The sequence below is a fragment of the Suncus etruscus genome, chromosome 3 (assembly GCF_024139225.1).
Source record: "Suncus etruscus isolate mSunEtr1 chromosome 3, mSunEtr1.pri.cur, whole genome shotgun sequence".
NCBI lineage: Eukaryota > Metazoa > Chordata > Mammalia > Eulipotyphla > Soricidae > Suncus > Suncus etruscus.
The window spans coordinates 88,627,649-88,640,238 of NC_064850.1; positions in this window are offsets into that span (position 1 = coordinate 88,627,649).

Genomic DNA, 12,590 nt, shown 5'->3' on the forward strand with positions numbered 1-12,590 from the left:
TCAACTAGACTGAAATTCAACAAAAATATACTAGCTATGAAAAGAGAAATGGAAGAGAGTAGACTAATAGGGCACTCCGTCCCCAGAAACCTGGATATACATTATTTTCCAATGCACATGGGTCATTCTACAGGATAGACTACATGCTGGCCCACAAAACATCTCCATAAGATCAAGAAAATAGAAATAGTGCAGAGTACCATGGCTGATCACAAGGCATTGAAATTAGATGTGAACTACAAAAGGAACACAGAAGAAAAACTTTAAAACCTGTTTATTGCAGCACTATTCACAATAGCCAGGCTCTGGAAACAACCAAGATGCCCTTCAACAGACGAATGGCTAAAGAAACTGTGGTACATATACACAATGGAATATTATGCAGCCATCAGGAGAGATGAAGTCATGAAATTTTCCTATACATGGATGTACATGGAATCTATCATGCTGAGTGAAATAAGTCAGAGGGAGAGAGAGAGGCACAGAATAGTCTCACTCATCTATGGATTTTAAGAAAAATAAAAGTCATTTTTGCAACAATCCTCAGAGACAATGAGAGGAGGTCTGGAACTTCCAGCTCACTTCATGAAGCTCACCACAAAGAGTGGTGAGTGCCGTTATAGAAATAACTACACAGAGAACTACCATAATCATGTTAATTAATGAGGGAACTGGAAAGCCTGTCTGGAGTACAAGTGGGGGTGGGGTGGGATGGAGGGAGATTTGGGACATTGGTGGTGGGAATGTTGCACTGGTAAAGGGAGTGTTCTTTACATGACTGAAACCTAATCACAATCATATATGTAATCAAGATGTTTAAATAAAGGGAATAAACCTTTAAATTAAACAGCTTACTACTGAAAAACCAGTAGGTCAGAGATGAAATAAAAAAGGAAATCAAAACAGTCTTGAAAACAAATGATAATAATGACACAAATTATCAGAATATATGGGACACAGCCAAAGCAGTACTGAGAGGAAAATTTATAACTTTGCAAGCACACATCAGAAAGGAAAAAGGAGCTTATATGAATAGCTTAATGACACAGCTGATAAAATTAGAAAATGATCAACAAATGGAACAAACAATAGGTAGGCAGAAAATAATAAAAATTAGAGCACAAATAAATGAAGTGGAAATCCAGAAAACAATCCAAAAGTTCAACAAAAGCAAAAGTTGGTTCTTTAAAAAAAAAAAAAAGAAACAAGATTGATAATCCACTGGCAAAACTAACAAAGAAATTGAGAGAGAAACTTGATAAACCAGATTAGAAATGAAAAGGGGGAGATCACTACAGACATTGCAGAGATTCAAAGAGTAATCAGAGACTACTTTGAAAAACTCTATGCCACAAAAAATTATAACAGGTATACTATTTAAGTAAAATATTTATATGCTATTTATATTAATTACAATATTTGTAATGTAAGAAGTTCTAGTAATAATATACCACATGTGAACAACTTTAATAATTATAATGGCAAGGATATAATGTCAGAAGTGAAGATTTGTTTGTACCTGCCCAGAAAAATCATGAGAACCTGGAAGAAATGGACAAATTCTTGGACTCTTATAACCTTTCATGGCTAAATAAGGATGAGATAGCATATCTAAACAGCCCTATCACTATTGAGGAAATTAAAATGGTGATCAAATGTCTGCCCAAAAACAAAAGCCCAGGCCCTGGATTCACTAAAAAATTCTTTCAAACCGTTCAAGAGGAACTTCTACCAATCCTTTTAAGGCACTTTCATAAAATTGAAGAAACAGAAACACTTCCAAATAGTTTTTATGAAGCTAATATAACCTTAATACCAAAACCAGATAGAGATGTTGCAAAAAAGAAAATTACAGACCAATATCCCTGATGAGCACAGATGCAAAGATCCTCAACAAAATTCTGGCAAATAGAATTCAATGCATCATCAAGAAGGTCATCCACCAAGACTAAGTAGGTTTTTTCCCAGAAATGCAAGGATGATTTAACATCAGTAATTCAATCAACATAATACACCATATGAACAACAACAACAAAACAAAAATCGTATGTCATATCAATAGATGCAGAGAAAGCATTCGATAAGGTCCAACACCCATTCTTGATAAAAAAAAAACTCAACAAGATGGAAATGAAAGGAACTTTTTTCATTATAGTTAAGGCCATCTACCACAAGACAATGGAAAATATTATTAACAACAGAGATAAACTAAAAGCCTTTCCTCTAATACCTGATATAAGACAAAGCTGCCCTCACTCACTACTCCTAAGCAACATAGTACTGGAAATACTTGCCATAGTGATTAGGCAATAAAAAGATATCAAGGTCATCCAGATAAAAAAGGAAGAAGTCAAGCTCTCACTGTTTGCAGATGACATGATAATATACTTATAAAACCCTAAAGACACTATCAAAAAGCTTCTAGAAACAATAGATTCATATAGCAAAGGGGCAGGCTACAAAATTAACATGCAAAGTCAATGGCGTTCTTATACACTAATAATGATAGAGAAACAAAGAACATTAAAAAAATCCCATTCACATTAATGTCCCACAAACTCAAATATCTTGGAGTCAACTTAACTAAAGATATGAAGGACCTATACAAAGAAAACTACAAAAACTTGCTTTAAGAAATAAAAAAAGGACATAAATGAATGGAGATACATACTCTGCTCATGGATTGGAAAGATTAACATAATTAAAATGTCAATACTCCCCAAAGCATTGTACAGATTTAATGCAAAAACTCAATGGCCTCCTTATACACTACTAATGAAAGAGGAGAAATGGACATTAAAAATAACAATCCCATTCACATTAGTGCCCCCGAAACTCAAATATCTTGGGGTCAACTTAATTAAAGAGGTGAAGGACCTATACAAAAAACGACAAAAGCCTGCTTTAAGAAATAAGAGAGGACACAAGGAAATGAGGATACATACCCTGCTCATGAATTGACATGATTAATATCGTTAAAATGGCAATACTCCCCAAAGCCTTGTACAGCTTTAATGCATTCCCTCTAAAGATACCCATGACAGTTTTCAAAGAAGTGATCAAACACTTCTGAAATTATTTGTAACAATAGACACTCACGAATATTTAAAGCAATACTTGGGGAAAAGAATATGGGAGGCATCTTTCCCCAATTTTAAACTGTAGTACAAAGCAATAGTTATTAAAACAGCATGGAATTGGAATAAAGACATATCCTCAGATCAGTGGAATAGACTTGAGTATTCAGAGAATATTACCCAGACATACAATCAACTAATCTTTGATAAAGGGGCAAGAAATCCAAAATGGAGCAAGGAAATTCTCTTCAACAAGTGGTGCTGGCACAACTAGTTAGCCACTTGCAAAAAATGTAAACTCAGACCCATCTACCACCATGCACAAAGATCAAATCCAAATGGATTAAGACCTTGATATTGTTGCAAATCAGCCCCTGATGAGATTGACTGATGGAGAGATGGAGGATGAGGCCTTTTCCTCCAGCTCAGACCACGTGTCTGTTACCCTGTACAGCAGGTGGTTCTGAGGTGAATGCGGCGGGAAGAAAGCCAACAGGCAGTCAGGCTTCTGAAGAAAACAGCTCTTTATTCAGTGAAGAGGCCGAAGCCAAAAGGCCTAAGAATAGGCCCCAGGAATAAAGCTCCTCACCTTCCACAGACACGTGCTTTTATGCCCCAGAATCAGGTACTACTCAATGGTGGGATCAGATACCACCTAATGGTGGGAGCAGAATCAGGTACTACCCTAGGGTGGGAGCAGAATGCCAGGTCACACCCTACGGTAGGTCACAATCACCGATCAGGGTAGGGTCAGTAACATAATAATACCATAAAAATGTTTACATACATAACAGATATCAGGCCTGAAACTATAAGGTATATAGAACAACATATAGTTAAAAAACTCCAGGACATTGAGACTAAAGGTACCTTTAAGGAGAAAACAGCACTGTTCAAACAAGTGGAAGCAGAGATAAACAGATGGGACTATATTAAGCCAAGAAGCTTCTACACCTGAAGGGAAATAGTACCTAAGATAAAAAAAGTCACCCACAGAATTGGAGAAACTATTCACCCAATACCCATCAGACAAGAGACTAATCTCAAATATATACAAGATGCTGACAGAACTTAATAACAAAAAATATAACTCCATCAAAAAATGGGAAGAATATATGAACAGATACTTTGACAAAGAAGAAATACAAATGGCCAAAAGACACATAAAAAATGTTCCACATCACTATTCATCAGGGAGAAACAAATCAAAAGTACAATGAAGTACCATCTCACACCACAGAGATTGGCGCACATCACAATGAATGAGAAGAAGCAGTGCTTGCAGGGATGTGGAGAGAAAGGAATGCATATTCACTGCTGGTGGGAATGCTAGTGGAATGCCAGCCTTTATGAAAAACAATATAGATATTCCTCCAAAAACTGGAAATTGAGCTCCCATTTGATCCAGCTCTTCCATTCCTAGGAATATACCCTAGGAACACAAAAATACAGTATAAAAACCCCTTCCTCACACCTATATACATTGCAGCACTATTTACAATAGCTAGACTCTGGAAACAATCAAGATGCTCTTTAACAGATGAATGGTCAAAGAAATGGTGGTGTGTGTATGTATGTATGTATGTATATATATATATTTGTATATGTATACATATAATGGAATATTATGCAGCTCTCATGAGAAATGAAGTCATGAAATTTTTCTATACATGGATATACATGGAATCTATTATGCTGAGTGAAATAAGTCAGAGGGAGAGAGATAGTCACAAAAAGTCTCACTCATTTATGAGTTTTAAGAAAAATTAAAGACATGAGGCCCAGAGACAATAGAGTTAAGGGCTTGGAGGGCCAGAGGGACTGGCTCATAATTTGAAGCTCACCACAAAGAGTGGTGAATGCTGTTAGGGAAATAACTATACTAATAATTAGCAGAACAGTGTTAAAGAATGAGAAAGTAGAATGCCTGTTGCGATACAGGTAGGGGCGGGGAAGGAGAGGTCACTGGTGGTGGGAATGTTGCACTGGTGAAGGGGGGTATTCTGTTTATGACTGAAACCCAATCATAAACATGCTTTTAATCATGGTGCTTAAGTAAATATTTATATAAAAACACACCCAAAAATGATGAAAATGAGATATCATTTTTTACCAATGAAAATGGAACATAGCAAAAATACTGGAAATACTTTTTGTTGGCTGGGATATGATGAACTTCACCAAGTTGCCAAGCCATCATATTATTCCTGCTGTATATGTGGCTGCATGACACCTCCAAATTTCATATCATTGATAGCCCAATAAAAAATTTGATGGTAAATTTGTGTAGAAACCCACCAAGCTCAATTAGCAATAACAATTTACACTCAACTAGCACCAACAAGTGCCTTTACTAGATCTATTTTCTGTAATATAAATAAATAGAATATAAAGTAAATATAATATTTATAGTAATTTTTCCTTTAAATGAGGCAGGCTTGGGGTGACTGAAAAATATGGATATGTACAACCAATATAATGAGCAGTGCAGCCAAGTGCGATCACACCACAGCTAAGATGTGTAACTTCAGAAAGCTAAAAAACGTGTGCAACCTCAGAGAGCCTCAGCCATCCATCCCGGCAAAGACTCATTTCTGAGGAACTTATTAATTGGAAAGATTAATTTTCTTTATGTGTTGTAATAACCACTGTAATGTAAACTCTTTTGAGTCTGCTAGGGGGGTGAGAGATGGGTGAGAAACTGGGAATATTGGTAGAAAGATAACACTGATTGTAGGATTCCTGAAGAGACTGTATTATGAATAACTTTGTAAATCACAGTGTTTTAAATAAAGTTAAGTAAAAGAAAAGGAAAGAAACATTAAATTGAAAGCAGCCATGTGGTAAACCATGTAACAACTATAATAAAACAACTACAAAAATATAAATAAATAAACAACCCAACAGACAAAAGTCTGGTTGTGCTTATCATTTGTGATTTCTGACCTTCACTATGATGCTTGATAACATTTCTGCTTTATATAGAGTAACTCTTTCTTTCACTTATGATCAAAAATATATCAGACATTGCCAAACATCACATATAAGCCCCAAATCATTCATAGTTAGGACTTGTATACAGAGATTTATAGAGCAGAATTTAAATACTTCAGAGTAACCTCCTCTCAGAAAAAAAGGCATTGTTTACAACTATTTACAATTTCTCTAATGCAAACAGAACTTCAGAGATTTACTTCAGACTACAAATTTCCTAAACTGGCCATTTGGCCAGGTTAATTTCTTTAATTAAAAATTATTTGTTTATTTTTATTTTTTCTTTAATTAGGCTTCAGGGAAATTGGTACAGTGAATTATCAATTTTAGTGAGCCAATATAAGCCAACTTCAGCACATTATAAATGATGCACTGGATATCACAGCATTCCATGACAAGTAATTTTAAGACAGCGGATGTCTAGACAAAAGAAAGCAAAGGATTTGTCTTGCATTCCCGTGAAGTGCGTTCAATCCCCAGCACCCAGGACACCACCAGAGGTGTAGAGCAGAGAGCCAGGAATTGATATAAAGTACTATATATGGACACCTCCCTCCCCCCCCAAAGGACAGATGATATAAAAATGATTCTTGGAGATAGGTCCTTACAAAACTGATAAGCCCAAAATACCCCTTTCACTTTAGACTCTGTCCCCTAGTGTCAATTTTTTTCTCTACTAACTTCTAATAAGTTTTACTTTTCATTGAAGCTGCCACTTCTTAAATCTGAGATTAAAAGGCTTCTTCATTCAAGTAGGACTGAACTTATGAGACTACTTCTTTCTTCCACCTCAATCACAGAAACATAAATTAGGTTCAAGGCTTCTAGATAAAGTCCTTAATAATGTAGACTCAAGGTCCTGGCAGATTTATGCCCCTGTTACATTGCTATTAGGTAATAAGTCAACTGAGTTGACCTTCTGTAGCTTGAAACTGTCTCAAAAAGTTTATCCAGAGTAGAGTATACATATATACGATTTGTATAGCTCTGTTGAATTTTAGAAAAGTGTTTTTCAAGACCTTTGTAGTAAAAGGAAATGTGGTGATTGGCATGTGAGATCATACATAGAGTCAATTTTCACTTTTAGAAATAATTTTGCATCAATTTATTGATTTTTCTGGGCAGGCACAAACAAATATTAAATTCTGACATTATATCCTTGCCATTATAATTATTAAAGTTGTTCACCTGTGGCATATTATTATTATTAGAACGTCTTACATTACAAATATTGTAATTAATATAAATAGCATATAAATATTTCATTTAAATAGTATTATACCTGTGATGAGAAAGAATTATTTAGACAGATGTAAAAATGTCATTTAGTGTTACACTAAAATATTCCAAGTAGAAGATTAAACATTTATAAAAGCTTTTATGGTATTTCTAAGTTATATAAAAAAAATCATAGTCTTACAAATATTATGGCAATACCAGTGCAAATCTGTATGCTCTTGATATTGTTTTAGTTTTTTAATTTATTTCATTTATTTGTAACACTCTATTATGTTTCTTAATTATATATTTAATACCCATATATACATTTCTAAAGAATAAAAATGTCAGTTTATCTTTTTTCAGTCCTATCATATTATAATTATTTTCACTTTACAAACCTTCCTTTTCTTCCTCCTTTTATTTAATAGTCTGTTCTAATAAATGTTTGAATGACTATCCTGGTAATTAGCTCTATATTTGATCATAAGAAAACAGAATTTATTTCTGAGCCTGGAGCCAGGAATAACCCCTGAGCACTGCCGGGTGTGACCCAAAAACCACAAAAAAAAAAAAAAAAAGAAAACAGAATTTATGAGTAAGAGTTAATCCTCAACATTTAGATGCTTACAGTAAAGTCATACTATCTACTATCATTTATAAGTGATAGTAAATAATGTCATATTAGAAGTATAATAATTTATAAATATTACTTTAAGTATGTATTTATGCTAGAACACAGTAATTTTGTTTTTTCAATTGAATCTCCAAGTGTTATAAGTATGTTGTTCACCCAATACATAGCAAATTTATTCAAAGAAACCCAAAAGTAGAGTTATATGTCCATCAAATTATATACGGATAAATATATGTAATGAAATATTAGTTGGGTATAAAAGAAAATAAAACATAAATTATACTTCAATATAGATAAAACTTTTAAACATTAGGCTAAATGGAAGAAATCAGGCCCAGATCACACACATTTTATTTTTAATTTTAATTTAATTTTTATATTTTAATAATTTATTTATTTAAACAGCATGATTACAAATATGTTCTTATTTGTGTTTTAGTCATAAAATGTACAACCTCCTTCACCAGTTCAACTTTCCCACCACCAATGTCTCCCATTTATCTCCTCCCCCCACCACTTGCCTTTTTCTGGATAGGCATTCTATTTCTCTCTCTCAGTATCATTATAATGGTAGTTGTTAGTGCAGTTATTTTTCTAACTGCACTCCCCACTCTTTGTGATAAGCTTCATTTCATGGGCTAGTCCTTTCAGCCCTTATTTCTGTTGTCTCTACGTATTATTACCATACTGTCTTATTTTTTCTTAAACCTCACAGGTGAGTGAGATTATTCTATTTCTATCTCCCTCTGACTTATTTCACTCAGTGTCATATCCATTCATGTATAGGCAAATTTCATGACTTAATTTTTAACAGCTGCATACTATTTTATTGTATATATAAATGTATGTATATATACATATACATATATATACATACACACACACACACATATACATACCACAGTTTCTTTAGCCACTCATTCGTTGTTGGTGATCTAGGTTGTTTCCAGATTCTGGCTACTGTAAATACTGCCGCAATGAATATAAAAGTGCAGAGGGCATTTTTGTATCAAACACATCTAAAAATATTATGTTGTTAAACCATATATTTTTTCAGAAAAAGGGTTTAAGTTAGGGATGGTTTCTCAAAATAGCTTAATACTTTTTGCCTTTTGTGGAAGATGATGGAGCAAGAGTCTATTTTTAAACTGGAGTTAATTAGAAGTAAGAACTGAAATTTATGAGGTCTGCAAAAGATTCTAGTCAGATGGCATTGTCTTCCATTTCCCTAATTCAGATTTAGCAAAATCTGAGGGAGGATGGAAGGAAGGAAGAGAGAGAAGTCGGTTTTATATTTAAGTGAGCATTTAAGTGAACATTAGGTGAATGTTTTAAGGTTCTTTGCTCTGGGGTTACTGCAGCTTTGCACTCAGAAATCACTCCAGATGATCTTAGGTGATATTGAGTTGCCCTGATGGAATCCAGGTCATTCATATGCATGTCAACCAGCCAACCTTCTCCACTTCTTTTTTCCTTTGTAGTTTTTTTTTTTAATGATTTTTATTGAGACCAATGTGAATTAAAGTCTTTCACAGTTATATTTAACGTACATAGTGACAGTGAATTAGGGCAATTCCCACCATCTGTGTTTATCTCCTGCTACCCCGGTTCCCAGCATGCTTCCCCTGTCTCCACCCTTAGCCCCCTGGACTGCTAGTGTAACAAATCCCTTTTGTGTATAGTTTGTAGTTTGGGTCTTTTGACTTTATTGTCATTGACTTTGGGTTGGGTATTTAGGGCTTATCTTTCCTTTTTTTTATTTCCATTCAATGTTCATGAGACTTCTTGCCCCTGGTACCAACCATTTTTTTTCTCTCTATTTATTAGACAGAACAAGCTGATTTGTGTTCTATGGTTTTGTTGAAAAGAGAAAAAAAAAGAGGGACAAGCCCCTGTGTAGAAGTTATGAATTTAATTTAAAAGAAGGAAGAAAGAAAAAAAAACCCAAAACCACACCAAATTAAAAATAAAGATAAGAAAATATATATGGGGTGGGACAGGAGCAGTGGTGAAATGGTAGGGAGTTTGCCTTGCACCTGATAACCTAGGACAGACTGCAGTTCGATCCCCTGACGTCACGTCTCAAATGGTCCCCCAAGCCAGGAGTGTTCTGAGTGCATAGCCAGGAGTAACCCCTGAGCATTACCGAGTGTGACCCAAAAACTAAAATATATATATACACATACATACATACATACATACATATAAATACATACATATATATATACATACATATATATGAGGGGAGCTGGTTTGGCAAGTTGTTTTTTTCTTTTTTCTTTTTTGCATAGGCAGAATAATTGGGGAAATTAGAAAGAAAATTTCCTTGGCCTAAGAGATACAGGGTTTCTTCATCCTTGAAGCACACTGTATTGGGATCAAATATAGGCTATGGTATGCTCATTGTCAAACCCCGAGATTTTTTTTTTTTTATGGTGCCAGGAAATGTTCTGCTCAGTTGTGGTTGTCAAGGTCAATCTTCTGTAATTAGAGATCTTGGTTTTTGCACAGGTCCTAAAACCGAGTCTAGGATAGAGTTTTTCTTTATGGTTCCAGAAATTCTGCTCAGTTTTTTGTTTTTTATTTTTTTGAGAATATCCCAGACCAAAACTTTATTTTGTTTTGGTCCTTGGTAGAACCACATAGGAGTTCTTCACCAGTCTGCTGTGCTCTTTGTACAGACACTGTGCTTTTATATTTCTGCGAGTAGATGTTTTCTTGGCTGTTGGAACAACCTTGTAAACCATGGTGTTGAATAAAGTAAATTTTAAAAATCTAAAAGAAAATTTTAAAGTATTATTTTTCTTGGTTTAGTTTTTGGGCTATTCCTGACAGCATACTGTAATCTCTTAGCTCTGCGTTCAGAAATGACTCCTGGCAGGCTAAGGGGACCAAATGGGATGGATTCCAGGATCAAATCTGGATCAGCCACGTGCAAGGCAAATGCCCTACCCGCTATGCTATTGCTTTGCCCTTGGAAAACTTAAGTTTTAACAATTCCTGCTCGTGGGTTAGAACAATAGTATGGCAGGTAAGGTACTAGCTTGGACTGTAGCTGACCTGGTTTGAACCCACCTCGCTTGCCAGGAGTGATGAACTCAAAGCCAGTTACTAGCGCAAGCACCTCTGGGTGTGATCCAGGAGCAAAGCAAAAATCCTGCTTTTTCTCCTGTTAGGTATTTTTCTTTAATCTGCTGTTAATTTTGCCCATAATAATCAACTAAGAACCACCTATCTTCCCAGTACAATTAGATCGTGTGTAAAGTATCAACAGAGGTGGATGAGAAGGTACGATATACATTGTACATGTAATTCAATAAGAAAAAACTCAATAATGCAAGAATTTAATCAAGCCGGTTTCTTTCAAATGTCTTAAAATGTTTCTTTTTTTTTTTTTTTGAGATATAACAATATAATCAGAAGGTCAGCAGGGGGCACTTCAAACCTATCTTTGATGAGCCATGCTCTATTTTTTAACGTAGGGTTTTTATGTTTTGTCTGAATGTTTCTCTGAATGTGTTAATGCATTTGCAGTCCATATTTGGACTGCAATATTTTCAGAGTTATCAATTACAAGAGTGCTTTGCTGCCACTCCCACCTATTCACTATTCTGTAGACAGGAGCCAATTTGCCTGCTTTTCCACCATTTTGAGTTGCTGTGAGTTAATTTTCCTGTAAATCTTTGTAATGCGTGATTGTACTTATCTAGTGTCATTTTATAAAATTAAATTTTATAACTCAATTTTTGAGAACTATACACCATAGTTTTCTATTTACCTACGGAGTGATTTTTTTCCTGCTATGTCCATAGTTCTTAGGATGTTCATTCTTGGTGGGTTACAAGATTCATTTCCATACTTAGTAGAAGACTAATTGTATAATATATTGTTTTAATAATTATAATAAAGACAAAGTATTATGCTATGCCTTTAAATAATAGATAAAACTATATCCTACAGAACCTCAAACTTTTAATTACTTGGAAATTACAGGTGAGTTTTATTTTTGAGGAAGACTCTATAAATTAAGCCTAGCTTAAATTGGAGAGACTTTTATTCTTTTGAGTCATAAACATAGTTTGTGTATGTATATGTGTGTGTATAGGTGAGAGAGAGAAGAGAAATAAAGAGTGGAGAAGGAAGTGAACAGAGAAAATCCAAGATAAAGAGAAAGAAAAATAGAGAAAAGATTAAAAATAAAACTCAGGCAGATATCACAGTAGAATGTAAACAATGCTTATATTGTTTAGACTTAGGAGCTAGTTTCTCAGATGTAAAGAGTACAGGTAATTGTCCTTACTACTTAATGTAAATCTTATGTGTAAACGTATACTCAGAAGCATCTGAGAATTTTGTCCAAATCCTCACAGTATCATTTCTAATTGCATTCTTATTCTTATTTTGGGTACCTCGAAACATTTTTTTTAAAACAGACTTTTAAGGTAAATTACATACTATATAGTCTATCCATTTTAAACCTGTAAGTCATTTCCTCCTGTATTCTCTGGTAAGTTTGATGACTGGGTACAATATGCCTGTCGTGAGATTAGAGCAGGAGGGTTTTTCACCACTACACTTGCCAATGCTAGTAGTACAATGTGCAAGGATAAGTTCCAGGACATTGTGCTTCATGTCTAACAAAATATATTTGACCGGTTTGAACA